This window comes from Vigna umbellata, chromosome 11, assembly GCF_029865625.1.
Source record: "Vigna umbellata cultivar VRB3 chromosome 11, Vumbellata_1.0, whole genome shotgun sequence".
Lineage (NCBI taxonomy): Eukaryota > Viridiplantae > Streptophyta > Magnoliopsida > Fabales > Fabaceae > Vigna > Vigna umbellata.
The window spans coordinates 27,155,722-27,172,596 of NC_142175.1; the positions used below are offsets into that span (position 1 = coordinate 27,155,722).

Here is a 16,875-nt window from a genome sequence, read left to right on the forward strand (position 1 = left end):
GTCACAATCCGCGGGTCAACCCGGTTTACCACGAGTTTGAGCCGGGTTGGGTTTGAAAAATTTGTATTTTTTTTTATGTGAGTCAGATTTCAACCTGGCTCATTTAAACTCGGCTCATGCGGGTTGAACCCGTGGTGGGCTAGGTTGACCCACCAACTCACCTACCTAATTTTATTTTATTAAAAAAATATTTATTATTTTGTTTTTGCTTGAAAAAATTAATTAAGTTCCTTATTTTCAAAATTAATTAAACACCCATGTTGGAAGTCAAATTTGGGAGTGAAATTTGTTTAGATTTAAATTATAGAAAGTTTGTAATTTTTTTATTTTAAAAAAAATTGTAATTAAGTGAGCCAGTGAGCCAACCCGTTTACCCACCAACTCATGGTGGGTCGGGCCGGATTCGAATTTTTCTGGCTCGCTAATAAATGAGCCGGGTTGGGTTGGCCCGTGGTGGACTGGGCCAGGTGGCCCGTTTTAACAGCTCTAACATATATAATACGATCATAGAAAAAGAAAACATAAGCAACAACTAGAGAAAAGTAAGTTAGAGATAATTCCAAACAAACTGTAAATTGGTAGACTATAAAAGTTAACTAACATTCAAGTTATGTATCATCATTCTAATTCAAATATAATGTTAAACTCCAACTATACTTATTATAGACTCAATTCTTGAAGATGTATGCATTTAGTTGAGTACTTAGGTAGTCTTACACCTATTATGTCAAAAGTGAGCTCCTCACACCAAATCCTACCATAAGACTTCTTTCAACTCTCATTCCTAAATCTCATTCTTTATATAAGTTTACGAGTTTAATAGAGTTAAGATGACCACACCCTTGATACTCCTAATCAATGCATACACAACACGAATGATAAGGTATCCTTTTTAGGAAAAACCTTATCCATATCATTCACACAATTCAAATATATTTTTTTAATCAACTCATTGCATTATATCATCACACCAAACAATAATTAAGAAAATAGTCCTCCAATTAGCATAACCATTCTAAACATATCACATCTCATTACCTAAAACATTAATATATCAAAATCTCCCATCATATATAGAGTGCCGAAAAGCACATCAAACAAAAACTTCCTTAAAAGAATTTCAAACTCGCACCTAGCAGTTTGATATTTTTGCCAGCGATAAATCAAGTGCCCAATGTCTTAGGCCTCTCTGAAACTCTTGGGAATTTAAATTCCAAGTAGCGCCTAGAGATACCTTAGTAGCACCTAGTGACACCTGAGAAGTGCCTAGTGCCAATCCCCTCTAGAGCTCATTATCAAGTGAGTGCCTAACAATCTCAAGGTGGGATCCAATGCTATTTCCATTATAGCTCATTGACTTCAAATTTCAAGTTGGCACCCAGAGAATGAGAGTGGATTTGGAAGTTTAGAAGTAAAGTTTATGAGAATTAGTGTAAGATTTGACGATGTGACAGATAAAAAAATTGTTTAATTGATAGAAATTGAAAATTATCAAAATGTTCGTAGTTATTAAAGTAATATAAAATGATAGTTGTTAATGTTATATTTAATTGTAAAAATTTTTATAAAGAGAAAAAAAATTAAAATTAATTATTAAAATTAATTTTAAAAATATAAAAAAATTATAATTTAGTAAAATGAAATAATTTTTTTAAATATAATATTTCTGTATTATTATTATTATTATTATTATTAAGAAGCGTGGATAATTTGAGCATGAATCTCTACATGGAGAAAAAAAAACTATCCTACAATTACTTGCTTGTCAATTGATTATGAATTACTTAAAGCAAACACCATTTAATTTTGCGCAAATTAATTTAAACAGTAAATTCACCTAAAACAAATATAGTCTTATAGAAATGATTTTATAAAATGAAACTTGATTAATAGAAATTATATTTATAACTTTGACCTTTTAATAATAAAACAATTGAATATCATGTTTAAAATCAGTAATACTTTTAAACTAATTTTTAGGTCATTACATCTTGTATAATATATATATTCATCCATACCCAATAACGACCGCTCTACTCACTGAGTCATAAGCGTTAGCATTCGCTATTCAGTAACGATCGCTCTATCCGTTGGCTTAGAAGCGCTCGTCATTCCACTGCTGACTCAGAAGCGCTTGTCAACCCAGATCAAAAATGTCGCGCGCACGTTAAAAGTCAAACAGATTGACTCAATCAGGACAATCCAGGGTTAGTGTTCAGTCAAGTTAAACGATGTTGGGCCAAATGGTCCAACATTTAAGTAGTTGGATCGATAGTCTACCAGAAGATGAAATAGTCAAAAATCTTATTAAAGATATTAATGACGTGGATTACGAGCAACTAATCGGATTTTAAGGTAAACTGTTTAAGGTAAGTCGGTTACATATTTTATTAAGGTTAAATACTCGAAAGAGAGGAAAGACCAGGTACGTTCTATTGAATACTAAAAAATACTCTATTGTGAGGATAATATTCTTACTTGAGGGCTGAGGCTCCATAATCCACATCTGACTTGAGCGTCGGAGTATCTTCGCAGGTACTGCCCCCTCTCCGTTGAAGTGGATGAATTGTGCAAGAACGACGTCCCAAAAGGTGAACAAGTGACATCAGCTAAGGAGAATTAAGAGTTCCACACATTTAAAAGCAGCAAAGACATACCAGCAAGGTCCGTATCTCGATCCCAAACATCTATACCGAAACATATATATATATATATATATATATATATATATATATATATATATATATATATTATGTGTAAGTGTTAATTAAGTTTAAAAATATCCATACGATATATGTAAATTAGTTTATACGTAATAATTATGTAAAGGGTGAAAATAGTAACTTTGGAATGTTAAAGTTATAAAACATAGTTGACTCTTGATATGGGTTTAAACAAATTATAGAATTAAAAACAAAAAGAATGTGTGTGAGCTTAACAAAACAATTAGTGTAATAGAAAATATCTTGCATATAATTTTTTAGAGTTAATACTCCTTTGAAAATGTGACCTAAAAAATTACTAAAGGAGAAGTATAGAAATATTCTTTTGTATTGAATAATATATTCTTTTGTCTTCAATTTTTATTTCTCACTTTTTATGATTGTACATGCAGTATAAAAAAAATTCTTGAATAATGATTAATTTTTGTGATAAAAAATAATTAGTCACTGTAGTAACTAATTTATCAATTTTAAATTTTATTTCCTAATGTTAATTTTCATGTTTTTACCACTGGTAAAAAATAATTATTATTACTTTCTCTACGTTTTTAACCATTGAAATTGAAAAGAATTTTTTTATTTAATTATCATCTTTAAAGTTAAAAAATTGTCAATTACTTTTTCTAATTTATACTCTTGACATTGTATTGAATACAAAAGGATTGCTTTTCTTGAATTTTATCAAAGAACGACACATAAAAAAAATGGATAAAATATTATAATCGTGTATTCATTTTCACAAATTTATCATTTACTTAACAACTACCAAGATTGTTTAAAGATAAAGATTAGTAGCATCATTATATTTTGCTACTGCTAATCAATTTTTCCTTTTATATGATCATGACAAGTTTGCTTAACTTTAGTTTGAGAGAGAGAAAAAATCTTCTAAAAAGTAAACTAGAAACTGTTTTACTGAAAAAATATTAAGTTTAATTAATTTTTAACATGGATTATTCAACACCAAATCAAAAACATGTAATTGATTCACATACTTACTCAAATAATTCAATATATTGTTATAAATATATTTCTAATTAAGCCAAGGATGAAACTTAAAACAACTTAAAGAAGGTTGTTTAGTTTGGTATTTGTATTTATTTTTTAAATGTGTTTTCGAATAATCATAACTTTTTCAGCTGAAAAGACAAATCAAGTGAATTTTGGGTTTGGTAATCGTGTGCCACAAAAGAAAAAATATTTGAAAAAGACATTCAAAGAAAAATTAAATTAAAGCAAAGATAAGAGAAAGAAAAATTAAGTTTGATTAGACAGGTTTGAAATTTGGGATAATATAAACCAATGAAGATGTAATATGATTTTGATGTTCAGGTTCTTCAGCTTCACAAATCTAACAGAGGACCATGTTCATTCCTACATTTAAAACAGATCATTAAATGTTTCTTTTCAGACAATAATTTAATGTTAGTTATTAGTTTTTTTAGAAAAAACTTGTTTGTTTTAATTTAATCATATTTTATATATATTTTTCATATCCTTATTTTCTAAATTTTCTGATTCTAAGTCCAACTAGTGATTTGTTCAATTATCTTGTTTTGGAATTTTATTTATTATGATTTTATTTTAAAAATTTATTTTACACAATAAAAAAATATTTAAATTATTTTAGATTCTGATTTTTAAACGATGTAAAAGATTATTAAGTGTGAAGGAAAATTTTGAGTAGTTGTAGATGAATTAGTGAAGTATTGACTAATGAGAAAATAAAAAGAAAAATTAAGAAAATGAAAAAGATGGTTGATTTGATATTCTTTTTTAAGATGGTTGGTTGGTACTATTGTTCTTTTGCGAATTCTGTCGTGTCTCTGATGTTCTTGTTGGTTATAATAAGAAGATGGAAACCTATAAATATTTAACGCCGTTAAATTACTCTATGCGCATTCTGGGTAATCACGTCTCCCACACATCGTCTTCTTAATTAACTTTGTTAAATGTCATTTTATTATAATTATTACTAGCAAAATTCGAGTTAAAATATTTTTTTAATGTAATATATTAAATTAGAATGTATTACTAATTTATCAAATTTAGATAATTTTGGATGGTTTTGTAGGTATGATAATTTATTTGAGTAGTTAATTATTATTATTATTATTGCTTTATAGGTTGGTTAAACAAATTATTATTATTTACTATTGTATTCATTATTAAAAAATATCATTTTACAATTTAGAACATAAAAAAGATGAAGGAATGGAAAAAGAGAGTTTGACGTACGATCGAATCATGGAAAGTAAATGAAAAGAAATTGCAACAACTTTCCAAAACAAGTATTCACAATTTTAATATATAGAATCGAAAATATAAAAAAAAAATAGCGATAAATTGTCTCTTAATTTTAAAATTTGTTTTCAAACCACGTGTGAATATATAATAAATAATTGTGTAATATAATTTGTCGTGTCCATATTCTAACATTTTTGCAATGAAAATTATTTATCTTCTTTTGTGTATGTTTATTTTACGCTGAACTTTATTTAGTAATTAAAGAAATCAACTCATTTTCTACTTTTTTTTTCTTTTCTTTCATTTTCATCTTCAAATTAAACATGCCATTGACCTCTTTGCACTTTCTTTTAATTGCGCCCTTGTTATATTTTTCTGTTGGACCATAAAATCTTTTATTTCTCTGAAGTTTACAACATAACAAATCTAAAAAATATAATATATTTTACCTAATATATATATATATATATATATATATATATATATATATATATATATATATATATATATAACTAATAACTTACATACTAGCTCCCTCAACTTTTATTTTTTAAATAATTACATTTAATAAAAGATATATTATCTTTTACTTGTTAATTTTTGTATCCATATTCTTGGTATGAATTATTTAGCATAATGAATAATAATTAAGTCTATCAAACGTGGTTTACCAAATAAAAAATATATATAATGTCCTTTTTTTTATTTTATGTAGGCTATCAATAAAGAATTATTTCGTGGTTCATAAAAAAAATATAATGTCTTTTTATTTGTCTACGTTATATATAAGGAATTGTTTCGTGCTTCATCACATTATATAATGATCTCTGTTATCTTTTCAATCAAAAGAAAAATAGTGTATATATATATATATATATATATATATATATATATATATATATATATATATATATTTGTTTGACGTCAAAATGTTAATTAATTAAACCAATTTTTAACAAGAGAATGGAGGGAATTGTAACAGCTCAATTCATAATCTCAAACTATCATATATGATGTTAAATATTTAAAGCATAGTGTACTAATTACTTCATTATAGTCATCCATAATGTAATTTTGTAATCACAATTTCATATACAACCCAAAACATTTAACATATAAAACTAAGAACAAACAAAATTTTTCAAAAGAGTATGAAAAAATAAAAAAAGTTAATATAAAAGTAGATAATTACACTATTGTCTCTATCTTGAGCAATATCAAAGTCTATTTTTTCACCTACTCATGCCAAATAATGATGAACATTGCAAAAAAGGTGAAAACATAACATAAACACACAAAAGAGTAAACTAATTGCAAAATAAGGCAAATACTAGTATATAAGCACACAAAAGGGTAAATTAATTGAAAAATAAGTCACACATATCTCTCCACATAACTCATTCTACTCAAGTTTTAAATGGGTATTAGAATATCAGAATAAACCTTCAATATTGACTCCTTACATCATTACACACACTACTAATTACATCAATCAGACCTCTTTCCCTTAAAACCCCCACATCACCATCAATCATAGCATATCATAGTATAAATATATCATTAGAAAGCAACGGAATCATGACACACAAAGAAAAGAAAAACAAATAAGGTCGGCGCTCAACAGTGAATAGGGTGCACCCAACAGTGAATCATAGAAGCTCTCTAACTTGAGCTTGCTAAGCGGCAGAAACAACTACTAAACGTCTTGTCATGAAATGACCACTTACTTGCCTTTTTAAAATTGGTGCTCATTGCCATTGAGTCAATACTTAACACCACACCATATGCTTCTTAGATGTGAGATTTTGGCTTATTCCACTACACAATTTGGTATCTTGCACTTTTCTCTTTTCAAACTTATTTCAAAATGTTTTATAAATGATATCAAATTGAGCAATTGCAACAATCTAGATCAATCATTCCAATTGCAACCTAAACCACATAAATTCCAACATTTACCACTGCGTGAGTATAAGCAGAATCTTTGTTAAGTAATATCAAACTCTTGATTCAAACATGATTACAAGCTCAAATCCCAACCTAATTAAAAATGGATTTGTCACTAAATTTAGAAGGATTGTGCCTCATAAACTCAGTTAAACTTGATTGCTCTTGCGACTGACTAGTGGAAGGGTGAAGCATTTGTGGCAGTTGTTCTAGAGGCCTCTCATTATTGCATATTCACTTGATAAGCATGAGCCATAATTATACTTTGTTACTGCATAACATTTTCCATTTTATCCATGTCTTATACTAGTTGATCGAATTTTGGATGAGTTGGAGAAGAAATGAATGGTCTACGAGCCATTTTTAATGAACATAAAAGGAAGGCTTAGATCAAACCTTGAAACTGTAAGTAACCCAAACGATTCCTTATATAGAGGAAATACAACAAACCCACTTTCCAGAGTTTACTTAAGGTTTGAACTACTTTGATACCATAAATGTAACAACCCAAATTAATAGATAATATACTAGTTACTTCATTTCATAAATCTTAGCACACATTTTATTTATACTACATATGACAATTTTTACACCAGATCCCTAACTTGGTATAACTAAGTTAGTCTTTGAACTTAATACACAACTACATTTATAATTTTTACAATATAATACACATTTACAATATGATACAAAATTATTTTCATTGTCCCATTAATGTCCTTAAGCTTTTCTGCAGAAATCTTCACCTGGTTCTCTACTCGCATATAAAAGTTATACAATTATTGTCGGTGGAAACCACATTCACAAAAATGCAAGAGTAAGCTAGTAAATATTATTCATAATTCCAACAATAAAAGATTCAACAACTTCAATCAATATCGAACATATTATACCATCTTCATAGCATACAAAGCCAGTAAAATAATTAACTTTACTTCACACATAATATTCATCATCCATTATATAATACAATCCTCATGGCTTAATACTCATAAATCATTCGTAACATAAACATCTAAATTTTTCTTTCAGGAGGCTAGTGTATTGAGTGACTCAAACACTCTATATTTTTCATGTCTCTATTTTATCTCTCAGGAGCTAACTATAGGTTTGAGAGTTTGAATTCACAATACCATGACAAGGTAAATTTCTATATCCACAATATAAAAACATTCATCGGCTCTCACCACTAGAAATCATACTCCATATGTGTCTGATACTAGTGGTGGAGTCAAGATAGTCGCCACACAAAATCTCATCTTAATACACTTCACATAATTACTTCACATCAAAGTATTACTTCCACCCCATAAGTACATAAATTTACAATACTACATGAGAATTCACATAGTTTACTCTATCACGATATTTATAACAAAAGTTCATCGTTTAAGTTTTGACAATATTTTTTTTAAGATTAAGACTACGAGAAAAATATTTCCAACCAAAGACCTCTAACTGATAATTCCAACGGTTAAAGTAAATACTTATGTTACTAACTATGTAGAAATGTTTTTGCTCCATGAAGTTTTACCATGGCAATACAAAACGACGGAAACAAAGTGACATTCAATTTTCTTTAAAAAATGCAAAAATCATTTCTCTGACTACATTCTTCTAATTATCAATCACAATGGTCGAAATGCATAATCAGGTTTCATGGAATATCTTTCAAAATTGCTGCCTAATCCAATTGTTAAATAATAAGGAATAGAGGTTTTATAAAAACAACTAAGAAAACATAATAATATTATGTTCAACTCCTTAAAACTGTGAAACTAACTTCTCTAAACACATACCTTTAATGGAAGATCCTGTCGACCAGGTTGAGGAGATACGTGTTATAAACCATGTGTAAAAGTTTCAAGTCAATACAATGGTTAATTAAGTAGAAACAAGAGTTTTACCGAGATAATTCCAAACAAATAGAAACAAAGTGACCTTGAGATTTGTCTCAAAATTGTGAAACTTCTTTCTCACACCATAGTCCTCCAATTATCCTTCACAGGCGGTTAAATTGAAGAAATATGTGGTATAGAATATGTGCAAAAATTTAAGTTTCATCCAATGATTAAAAGTAAAAAAAAGGATTTTGCCAAAATCACACACATTCCAATATTTAAGATCTCATTCAATTAACTCATCAGGATTACTCATAATAGGTTTTACTATCACAATTTTTACCAAAATAAATCGTAACTTTAGATGATTAAAATATTGTACAATATAAATAAACATGATAAAGTATACAATAATAATCATTTTTCACTACAATAATTCATACAATACACAAAGAAGGAAAAAAGATATAGGAAAATATACAAATATCAAACATATAAGAACAATATCAAATAAACCTAAACATGTACCAAATAATATTTCTAACTTTTCTTATCTTAAAATAACTTTTTCAGGTTAAAACTTTAGAGTTATCCCAAACCTATTTTGAATTTTGATGGGTTTAGAATGTTCCTTATTTCCTCAACGCTGGATTTTTAAACGGAAGAGAAACAAAAATGAAACTAAAAGAGAAGAAAGAATACATTTGGTTTGTGTGAAAGCATGTTAGTAAAAAAACACTTCTCTCGATATCCTTACTTCCTATTACTACTTATATTATATTAATTTATTATTATATGCTCAATATACACTTACGGGGAATTTGGCAAAGAAACAGTAATTTTATTATATTATATTTTTTTTACTATGCACAAAGAAGAAGTATGCTTACTCATGAATTTTTACAAAATATATTGTGCAAGTGGACAATGAAGACAAATTGATAAGTTGATAACGAAGACTAGTCACAAATCTAACACACATAATTTTATTATATTCCAACTATTATATATGCAGTATAAAAACAAATAATATATGCAGCGTAAAAGTATTATATTAATATTTAATAATAACTTCAATAACAAGAGTTTTTTTTATTTTATTTTAAAAAGAAGGCTAATTGGTCCTTATCTATAGAATTTTTGTGAATATTTTAGTTTTGTGAATTTTGTTTAGTAAAAGTGTTTTTTATTTTATTTTGTTGACTATTTTAACTTTAACTCATGTGGACCAAAACTAAATATTGTACAGTGAATCAAATTGATAGTTCTATATATAGGTGTCATTGTTATTATTTTCTGGTACCACATCATTACTATTACACCTCCATTCTCCATTGCACCTTTTAGAGGAAGAAGAAAATCCGAAAAAACTCATTCAGGAAAAGCTTATTCTGGAAATTATCATACATGTTCTAAAGTTTGTCTTTTTTCAGAAAGTCATTCGGGAAGTGTTCCAAAAACTTTATAAAAGAACTCGTTTCCCAATATATATATATATATATAATATTTTGAAAGTTCTGTTATAGAAAACTCTTTCGGAGATGTATTTTATGTATTCCGGAAAGTGTGTTTCAGAAATCCTGTTATGGAAATTTCAAAAAGCTTGTATTAAAAGATTTAAGAAACAAATAATGAGGAAGTCACTATTATAATTTATGGGGTGCATTTAGAATTTATGTGGTGCAGAAAGAACAAAAATGACATTGAAAATAATCAAAATCTGGGCTAGGTTAGTTTATTAGGTTGGACTTCTTCACTTGGAGGGTTCCTCCATACACCACTCCACATTGCTCCTTGCACCATCACATTCTTTTAAATTTCAAAATTATCCTTTATATTTTAAAATATCCTACATCCCCACTTCTTTTCTTAAACGGATGTAGACATCCGCAACATCTGTTAACAGACGTGCCACATCTGTTGAGTTTTTTTTCTTTTCTTTTAGTTTTCAGTATTTTAATTTATTGTATTTTAAATTAATATATAAATATTATTTAATTTTTTTAAAACTATTAAATAATTATTTATAAATTAATTTAATTTAATTTAATAAAATAATTATTTTTAATTTAATTTATGTATTATTATTTAAATAATAATTAAAATATTTTTAAAAATTTTATTAAAACGGATGTGCCACATCCGTAGAGTTTTTTTTTTGTTTTCTAATTTACTATATTTTAAATTAATATATAAATATTATTTAATTTTTTTAAAATTATTACTTAATTATTTATAAATTAATTTTATTTTATTTAATAAAATAATTATTATTAATTTAATTTATGTATTATTATTTAAATAATAATCAAAATATTTTTAAAACATTTATTAAAACGGATGTGCCGTCCGTATAGTTTTTATTTTTTTAGTTTTTAGTTTTTTAATTTATTATATTTTAAATTAATATATAAATATTATTTTATTTTTTTAAAATTATTACTTAATTATTTATAAATTAATTTTATTTTATTTAATAAAATAATTATTATTAATTTAATTTATGTATTATTATTTAAATAATAATCAAAATATTTTTAAAAAATTTATTAAAACGAATGTGTCACATCCGTTGAAGTTTTTTTTTTATATAAAAACAATAAACTAAAATATAAAATATGTAAATGAATGTCGACATCCGTTCACGGATGTCAATATCCGTTGAAGGTAAAACAAATGTTGACATCCATTTTAAGACAAGGACAAAATAGGTATGAAATGATGTAGGGAGCGTTGGTGGTGGTGGAGTGAGGAAATGTCGTGCACTTGTTCATCGTTATATTTGTTATTATATAGAATGTTCAACGTCATACGTTGCTTCGTGTCAGTAATTTAATACTTTGTTTGATTAATTCCTTTCTTCATATGAAGTCACTGCATTTAAATCCACAGATATGGTTATAACCTTACTCTAACTTAAAAAAAGAAAAGATCTATAGTTCAAAGGTAAAAAATACTAATCAATACTATTTTATTCAAAGGGTTTTCACGAGATATAATAGTATATACAAGAGAGTGACATTTCTATTTCAAAAATGAAACAGAGTTATCTCCCAATATAAATTTTAAGATAGTTGTCATATTATGTTAGAGATATCATAATAGATGACATAATTCATTATATAAATACTGGATAACCTTTACTTCATTAGTAACTTTTTAGAATTAAATTTGATTTAAAATAGGTTGGTGGTAAAAGAAGAAAATAGAAACAAGTAAAATGAAATATAATTTTTTTCACCAGAAATAAGTAATAAAAAAATTATTCTTGATTGGAAAGAATGAAAAAAAACAAATTTTTAATTAAAGTTGCAAAATTTTACTTGATAGAATACTTTTATATTCTAATCTATTAATTATTGTAACTATAAAGTATCTGAAGGACTTCAAATATTACAAAATTTTATTACAATGAATTATATATTTTATATTGTCTTTCACATATTAAAATATGTCTTTTTTATATTTAAGACATCGATGCCTATGTTGACTTTAAATTCCATTAAGAAGCTTAACAGAGTGGTACAGAAACTTTAAAATAAAAAAGAAAATGATAAATAATGATTGGCGATAGGTATACATAGTTTTGGAAACCATGATGCATAGTTAGTGCACATTTTTCCTCACTTTCATTTATTTTTTATGAAAAAGATTGCATGGTGGATCTCATCTTTATTTAAAGAATTTTAAATCCATTTCTACTTTTTTTTCATTTTATTCAAATAAGCTTATATTTGAAAAATCCAAATAATTTGCATTTCTATGAGAAGATGGGGTCCTTATTTGTTGGTCACTTTTATTATCGAAGGCAAAATTAACAAATTAAAAAATAATATAAAATCGAATATAGTTGGTAGTGGGATAATTCATCTATCATTTGACCCGTGATTAATGATTGAAGTGTTTTTAAATCTTTTTTATGTAGTTAATAATTACATATGGATAAATATTTATTAGAAACATTTATCGTATAAATCTAACAAATAAACATTTCTTGATAAAAGTATTATCTGACTCCGATACTATACGAGTTGTCTATACAAAAAATTATGATATTTCATTTTAAAATTAAGCTTTTAAAAAATATTATTCAAATTTAAATAATATTTAATAATTTTTTTAATATATATGTATATAAAGAAAAAGTGTATAGTTATGACATTTTAATTTTTTTTTATAGTGGATTTGAAATTTCATCGTTTTAGTTGTTTGAAATATTGTTTATAAATTTCTAAATCTCAATTTTTAAAATTTTTCTCTTTTAAAAAAGTAATTTAACTTCAACAAATTTTAAATTTTCTAAATAAATGAATTACCTTACTCTCAAATTTTGTGAGTTTTTTTATGTCATTAGCTTTTTTATTTATTTAATGAAAGACTTTCAACTTAAATTTCAATAATAAAAAAAAACAAATAATCTTAATATTTTTAGGTTAAAAATAATATTATAATATCTAAATAAAGTTAAGTTATATTAGACATAACTTAAGATATTCCAAATTCATTAATTATTTGTCATGAACATTTGTTAAAAAGAAATCTAAAATAAAATGATAGAAAATATGGGTAACCAAACTATATTTATGATAAAAATTAACTTTATGAAAGATAGAGAAACTATACATATTATAAAAAAATCTAAATAAATACATGAAAATAGCATCAAACTATTTATAATATTTTTTACGAATCAACTAAATTAGTTAATTTATTGACACGGTTAGGAGCAGATGTTGGTTATGATAAAGGAAGCCACAACTCTCTCAAAATTTGTCATCTTAATTTTTATATATATTTATATATTTTTTGAAATTATATTTATATATTATTATATTATTTATATTAAGTTTAGAAAAGTTTATCTCTCACCCTAACTTTGGGTATTAGCTTTGGGGCTTTTATCCTTTCTTGTTATTAATCTTTTGTCCTCTCTTCTCACATAATCTTAATGTTTCTAATATTCGTAGCAAAAGGTATAATAATGTTAGTAAATGAGAGGAGAATGGAATGAATTACAAGCAAACTCTTGAGTGATTATACTTATGGATATGTTCATTGTCTTTCTCATTGTTACAACTTGTCTTGGTTATTGTATCATGAAAAGTTATTTCAATTCACTAGTTCTTTTAAAAAATGACTTTTGTTGTCCATATTATTTGTTCTTCTAGTAAACATGATGAGTGTCATGATGAGTTACATACTACCATGTTAGATGAAATTGTATATTTATTAGATATTAATGTGTTTGAAAATGGCAAAAGGCCATTTCAAGTTGGTACTTTAAAATGAGTTAGGGATAACTGTTGCAATTTCCATTTCTTTTCTATTTGTAGCTTGATAAATATGTATCATGCAACTTGTTCAGTTCTAGAAAAAATTATTGTTGACGGATCTACTTATTCTCAACATGGTGATGCTGAAAATGCTTACAAAAGTTTGACCTCATTTAAATTTATATTTATCTTTTTGATGAGAAAAAATTATGAGAACAAGATATGTTCTTTCTCAAGCATTAAAACAACAATATATGGCATAGTTAATGTTATGTATTTAGTTTGTTCTACAAAAGCATTTATTCAAAACTCGAGAGAGGGACAAGTTATTAAAAAAATAATTTCTTTTTGTAAAAAACATGACATTAAGTGCCTCAATGTAGGGCTACTTAAGTAGCAATGCAAGGACACTCTTGTCACCAAAAAGATCATATTATAGTAAAGCATTATTTGAGAGTTGAAATATTCTTTATTGCAATTGATAAAACAATTACAAGAGTTAAATTATATATTTAATGACCTAGTAATGGACTTATTATTCTAAGTTCTCCTCTGATTCCTAAGGATGTTTATAAAGCTTTTAATATTGATAAAATTTGCACTCTTGTAGAAAAATATTATGCCATGGATTTCAATGGGCAAGAGAAGATTAATTTTTATTTTCAACTTCAACATCTTATTATTAATGCTTGTCAAGATTCAAATTTGAAGAAATTATCAACAATGCAAGAGTATGTACATATTTGACAACAATAAAAAAAGTCAAAAGTTTACTACTTGATTGATAAATTACTTCACCTTATCATGACTCTCTAGTTTCTATAACTACAATTGAAAGATATTTTTTCTGCAATGCAAATAATCAAGAACAGGTTGAGAAATAAGATGGAGATAAAATGTATAGCAAGTAGTATAATAGTTTACATTGAAAGGGATATTACAACAAGCTTTTGATCTTATTGAAGATTTCAAATCATTTAAAGAGCCTAGAGCATCACTTTGACTAAAGGTAACTTTTTCTTTTTCTTTTTATGTATATTATTAGTAGTTATTCCTAAAGTTTGGCTCATCTATGAATAATTATTGACTTTTAGATTATTTTTCGATAACTTGCATTGCATAATTTTTTAGTATGCAAGTGATACTACATAATACAAGTAGCTTGACCTATGTTAGTATGTTATTTTGGATCTAAGAGAAGACAAGTTTATAATTTTGAAGATTACTTCAATTTGCTTCATGCTAGATAATCTTTGACATTTAATGATACTTTTTTATGGTTATTTTATGATATGATAGTGAATGATAGTCATATATTTTTTTTATTCTACTATCATGTATGATTGTTTTGAGTAGAGCAAATGAAGAGAGAAAATGAAGAATTTTTTTTAATTAGAAAAAATATTTTTTATATAAAAAATCTAATTTGGCACCCTTGAATATTTTGTCCATGTTTTATCACTGGACACAAAGATTTCCTTTACGAGAAACATCAGAAACTTTGATACGCATATGCTTAAAAAAGTGCAAGTATCGACGTCATCTCTCTCTATGACTCCAAAAAATCATTCGTTGATCCAAAACAACCATAAAGAAGAATGACTCTCCAACCAAAGCATTTAAACCTCCCTCAAAGCTTGCTTCAATGCATAAATGGCCCACGTAAATTTGATATAAATAAAAGTTTCTACCTCTAAAAAGCTTAAAAACTACACATATATTCACCTTGACTTCTTCCAAAACTACTAGCACATGAAGTTAAACAAAAACAACCCCTAACTTTACTATTAGCATTCACCTTAAGTCAAGTGGTAGATGAAACTTGTCATATTTCTTTCATAAATGAAACCACATTACCTTTCTAGTTTGAATATTGAAAAGTTTCAGCACAAAAAAATGAGAAACAATATTATTCATATGCTTCTTAGATTTATTTTCAGTCATACCCACTAATTAACTCCTTAATTTGAAAAATAGTAAAAGTAATCACAATTGGATTTTGAAATCTACTATCATTTTTCATTCTCCAAATCATTCAAATAACTGTAATAATGACAATCATTGGAAACAAAGGACTATAAAGAAACTTCATAAACTAAACAATCAAAATCAAAGAAGAAAACTGCAAAATCCTCAACAACTTTCTTCAATCATTCCCACAATCCCATAAAATATCCATAAAATATAACAATAAAAAAACAAATGAGAGAAAATTTCTACATTATTATCATACAAAACATTTAGACAAAATTACTTTTTTTAACCTCCAAATTAACTAAATGACTATATAATAATTTCCAAAAGATCAAAATTTTTTAATATTTCTTCTTGTTCACTTTAAAATTTTCAAGATATCTTCTCTAAAATAATTCCAATGATATCTATGATTAATTAATGTTGAATGTCTCTGTAAAATATTCCTCTTTAAAGAAAAATCTCAACAATAATTATTTATTTTACCTACACTTAAAAAAAATCTCAAATATCTTTTCTCTTTACTTAAAAGAAAAATTCTCAACATCTATACCATCACTAATTTTAGTTATATCTATACTTCTCATTCTTAGCATCCAAAACATCAATGCTAGGTTTAAACAAAATGTTAGGTTTAAGAAAAATGTGAAAGAATATGAATCTTGTTCCTTTTCCTTTTTTTCAAGCAACCAAAGTCTATGGTGTTGTAACCTTAAGTATTCTTTTTCTTGTATTTTGGTATGAGGTTCGGTTCTAAGTATATTGATATATGAAAGGAAAAAAAGTCGTTTGCTTTTATTATTAGATCAGGTAAACACGTGTTTTCTTGTATGATTAGGAAACACTGTTAACAATTTCAGAAAATATTTA

The 16,875-nt window shown here is 26.1% G+C and overlaps 1 pseudogene; it reads left to right on the plus strand.

The window, feature by feature from the left end:
- The first annotated feature begins 14,101 nt into the window (after positions 1-14,101).
- On the plus strand, positions 14,102-14,985 carry LOC148191394 (uncharacterized; annotated as a pseudogene).
- The last annotated feature ends 1,890 nt before the right edge of the window (positions 14,986-16,875 follow it).